Source organism: Penaeus monodon, chromosome 43 (assembly GCF_015228065.2).
Source record: "Penaeus monodon isolate SGIC_2016 chromosome 43, NSTDA_Pmon_1, whole genome shotgun sequence".
NCBI classification, from domain to species: domain Eukaryota; kingdom Metazoa; phylum Arthropoda; class Malacostraca; order Decapoda; family Penaeidae; genus Penaeus; species Penaeus monodon.
This window is the reverse complement of record NC_051428.1, coordinates 26,697,585-26,702,584: the sequence shown is the minus strand read 5'-3', so window position 1 is coordinate 26,702,584 and position 5,000 is coordinate 26,697,585. Positions and strand designations below refer to the sequence as shown.

The following is a 5,000-nucleotide window of genomic DNA, read 5'->3' as shown; positions in this document are numbered from 1 at the left end:
TTGTGTCCTTAAAGATAGGATGATGGCCTTGTTGCTGGAGCTAGATTGGTGTTGTTGTTGTTGTTGTTGTTGTCACCTTTTAAGCTGCTTTGTTTGTTGGTTGGTTTGCGCTGTTGTTTTTGTTTTGTAACGATTTCTTTGTAATAATAATAATAATAATAATAATAATAATAATAATAATAATAAATACAGTGTATTATCAATATAATCATAATTTTATTTAGTTGTCCCAAAAGCCAGTTCATTTCAACACACACACACACACACACACACACACACACACACACACACACACACACACACACACACACACACACACAACGTACACACACACACACACACACTCGCGCTCTCACTACTACAACCGACACCAACACACACACACACACACACACACACACACATATATTCTCCTTTAAACGAATGCATTATCTAAAGTCACACGTGATCAAAATTATCTTTGCAACAGTGCATCAAAAAAAATGAAAGTTAAAAAAAAATATATTGGGAATCCGGATCAAACGTTTTCATTTCAGGTAGAATAATTGCCAATAAATAGCTCTTCGACTTTTTTTTAATGAATATTAATATTATTGTGATTATTGTTCTTGTCATTAACTAGTGTCATCATTATTTTCATTACTATTATTGTTACGAGTAATATCATTATCACCCATCATTAGTATCACTATCATCACTATCGTTATCAGTGTTGATTTTAATTACTAATATCACCATTCTTATAATGTTGATAACACGAACAGCAATAAGGATCATCGTTATGATTAACTCTATTATCCTTGTTGTTAATATTATCAGTAAAATTATCATTATCATCTTATCATTATTATCACCATTCTTATCATACCATTACCATTATCTTTCTTATCATATCATTATTACAGCCATTATTATTATTATCATTATTACAGCCATTATTATTATCATTATTACAGCCATTATTATTATCATTATTACCATTACTGTCATTATCATCATTATTATCACGACTGTTATTATGTCCATGAATATAATAATTATTATTTGCATTATCATTATTGTTATCATTACTACTATTATCATCACCGTTATCATTAGTAATATGTTGTCGGTGGCATCACTACTGTCATTATTACTATTATCTAATCATCATCATTACCATCATCATGAATGTAAAGCACTCTTCCATTTTGATAGTATGGAAAAAACACACACACATTGCAAAAACAAGATTATTGAAAATGAGACTACAGTTTCGAAATCCACCTGGATTCCATCTTTAATTTTTGCATTGTGTGTTTTTCCCACTATTACCATCATTGCAATCGTCATTACCACTACCGCAACGCACGCAATCACAGTCATATATAAACCATTACAACAAATTCCACTTTCTAAGACGTGGCACAGTGTTATTTGGAGACGGTGCGTTGTGTACAGCTTCCGTTATTCTATGAAGGTATAATCTCTTGTCTAAATTCGAAGACCATGTTAGCTAATTGGATACGGGTAATGGCGGAGGGGATCGTACAGTAATTAAGGTGGATGTTCGCGTGTGTGGTTGTAAGGTTGTTTAAGTGGTAGTTTCGGGTATAATGGTGTGTGGTTGAGGAATATATAGTAGGGTCGTTGCCGTGCTCTCGAGGATTTGGTTTGTCACTTGTTTTTGCTTTTGTTCGTCTTCTTGTTCTCTTTCAGTCTGCTTAAGGTCTTTTACTCTCCTCTCTCGTCTCTCTCTCTCTCCCCTCTTCTCTTCTCTCTTCTCTCTCTCTCTCTCTCTCTCTCTCTCTCTCTCTCTCTCTCTCTCTCTTTGAAGCCAAATTTGCCCCCTTTGTATATCTATTTCTGTTTTTGTCATTGTCTCTGTGTGTCTCTCTCTCTTCCACAGTCTCTTTCCTCCCCGATCCATCTCACCCTCTAATAACCCCCCCCCCCTCTCTCTCTCTCTCATCCTCATCCTCATCCTCACCCCCTCACCCTCATCCTTCTCCTCCTCCTCACTCTCACTCTTTCGCCTGCCTCTCATTCTTCAAAAAAACAACAAAAAACAAGTAAATACAGACAGCGAAAAGCCCAAAGTGAACTGAATTTAACATTGGGATTCTCGATACACATTTCTCTTCGTGAAAACTTTCCCTTACGCAACACCAAAGGGGAATCCATTGATTTATCTAACATCATTAAGAAGATCATTATCAAATCACCAGCGAATTATTTCTCTTACGAAATAAAGAGAGGCTGGAAACGCACCAATTCTGAAATACGGTTTGGTTTATTTCTGTTCCGGGCGCCATAGGTCTAATTACGAAATAATGATCAGAGAGACATCTGTTCTTACGTAATGTATGTTTATATGAGACCTATTTGGATGGTCAAAGACGTGGCAAAGCGCGCGCAAAAACAAAATTATTGAAAATGAGACTACAGTTTCGAAATCCACCTGGATTCCATCTTTAATTTTTGCATTGTGTTTTTTTCCCACTATTACCATCATTGCAATCGTCATTACCACTACCGCAACGCACGCAATCACAGTCATATATAAACCATTACAACAAATTCCACTTTCTAAGACGTGGCACAGTGTTATTTGGAGACGGTGCGTTGTGTACAGCTTCCGTTATTCTATGAAGGTATAATCTCTTGTCTAAATTCGAAGACCATGTTAGCTAATTGGATACGGGTAATGGCGGAGGGGATCGTACAGTAATTAAGGTGGATGTTCGCGTGTGTGGTTGTAAGGTTGTTTAAGTGGTAGTTTCGGGTATAATGGTGTGTGGTTGAGGAATATATAGTAGGGTCGTTGCCGTGCTCTCGAGGATTTGGTTTGTCACTTGTTTTTGCTTTTGTTCGTCTTCTTGTTCTCTTTCAGTCTGCTTTAAAGAGGTCTTTTACTCTCTCTCTCTCTCTCTCTCTCTCTCTCTCTCTCTCTCTCTCTCTCTCTCTCTCTCTCTCTCTTCCTCTCTCTCTCTCTCTCCTTCGTCTCTCTCTTCTCTCTCTTCTCTTTCCTTCCTCTCTTCCTTCCTTCTCTTTCTGAAGCAAATTTGCCCTGAACATGTTTCATCTTCTATCGGTCAATGCGGGGATCGTACCGTCAATTACGGTGATTACCGTGCCTGTAAGTTTTTATGTTTTCGTATAATGGTTGCTTACTATCATTGTCGTTCCTGCTCTCAGCTTTGCTTTGTCACTTTTTTTCTTTATCCAAAATTTTTTTCGCGACTAAAAGGTTACTGTTTCTCATTCTCCTATATCATTCTCTTCTCTTCTACTTTCCTCTCTCCACCTCAGGATCCATCTATTTCTCTCTCTTAAGTCATTATACTTCACTCAGCGAATTTTTCTCTCTCTTTCTCGACATAAGTGAGGCTGGAACTCCGACCAAATTCTGAATGTTGTTATTCTTTTGTTCGGGCGCCATAGTGCCTTTAATTACAATTCAATTCTTTCCCCGAGACATCGCTCTAATAACACACCCTTCACTGTTTATATGACCCATTGATGCGTCAACACGTCACCGCGCGCGCCTCGCCTCGCGCGCGTGTGTGTGTTTGTCGTGCTTAGTGTGTGTCAAAAGTATAGTAATGGACTGGAGATGTCTGTGTGGTGATTGTGTGTGGTGTGTCGTGACTGTTTGTTGTGAAATGTTCCTACGAGGGACGGTGTGTTGAAGACTTGTTTTTTTTTTTGTTAGACTCTTAAGGATGATTTGTAATCATTCTCTTTGATTTACTTTCACTTAATCAATTTAAATACGTTTTTTATTTACTGTCGGGCCCATAGGCATGTGAAGAATAACTATAAGCTATGTTCTTAGTTATGTTTTTTTGAGAACTAATTTGAGTCCACAAACGGCAACACACCACGCGACCACCACACCACCTCAGCTTAGTTTATCGGCGAGGGCACACACGAGAAAACAACATTCTACGTTAGTTTACTTACTAAGATGATTAATCCAGTTCATCTTTCTTCACTTAATTTATCAAAACCATTCACTTAACGCCAAGCATAAACACACCACACACACACACACACACACACACACTCACACACACACACACACACACACACACACACACACACACACAGGCGAGAACGTAAGATTTACCTACCAAATATCACCCATTGAATATATGTATATCGGAAGAAGCTACGTACATATGTTTCAAAATAGTCCAGAATTCCAACAAATATTTTTAACGCCTAAGGAACGTTACGAGACATGCCGACCATACTCATTCCTCTCAAGCAAACCCATCGTCTAGCAAATTTCCCCTCGTTTACCCTCTCCCCATGACAACCGTTTTGCCTTTCCCCGGAGACCCACCTGGGGAGCTGTTGCGTGATGCCTGCGAGGAAGGACGGAGCGACAAAGGACCACTCGCGACGGAGGCTGATCGCACACTAGTTCACGCTGGAAGTCTCGCTCTCTCGATACTCTGGATTGGAGGGGGCGGGGCTGAGGGGAGAGATGGGGGGGGTATGGTGGATTGAGGGGGAAGGGGGGAGGGGCAGTGGATTCTCTGATGTGGTGGGGGGTGGAGGGGAGGGAAGGATAACGGGGAGGGAGAGAGAAGGGGGTATATTGGATTGAAGGGCAAGGGGCGACAGAGGGAAGGACGGTAGATGGTAAGGGGGAAGGAGGCGATGGAGGGAAGAGGAAGAAGAGGGGAACATGGAAAGAAGGAGAAAAGAAGAGAAGAGCAGTGGTGAGAAAGACGAGAGATAGAGACGCAATGGAAGGAAGAGGTGAGAGAGGGGCAATGGAGGAAGGAGGGGAAGAGGGAAGAAGCGGAAAATACAGAAGAGAATTGGGTGCGAGGGCGAGGAGGGGAGGGAGGGAGGGAGTGAGGGGAACGGGAGGGGAGTGAGGGGAAGAGGGGGAGTCTGATTGGTTTGGGCTGCTTGCGAAATGTCCGTCCGGGTTGAGGGGAGATGACTCCTGGTGGCGAGGGGAAAAGGCTTGGTGGGCCTCAGAGAGCTGGGAGAGCTGAAGT

General features: G+C 41.0%; 1 protein-coding gene across 1 annotated transcript in view; it reads right to left on the bottom strand.

The window, feature by feature from the left end:
* The window catches only part of LOC119599510 (calmodulin-beta-like), a 161,979-nt gene extending 157,555 nt beyond the window's left edge, over window positions 1–4,424 (bottom strand). Inside the window, exon 1 of the mRNA XM_037949270.1 lies at window positions 4,331–4,424. The gene's annotated coding sequence lies outside the window, so the exon portion shown is untranslated. The remainder of the gene's footprint in view (window positions 1–4,330) is intronic.
* Window positions 4,425–5,000: the final 576 nt, after the last annotated feature.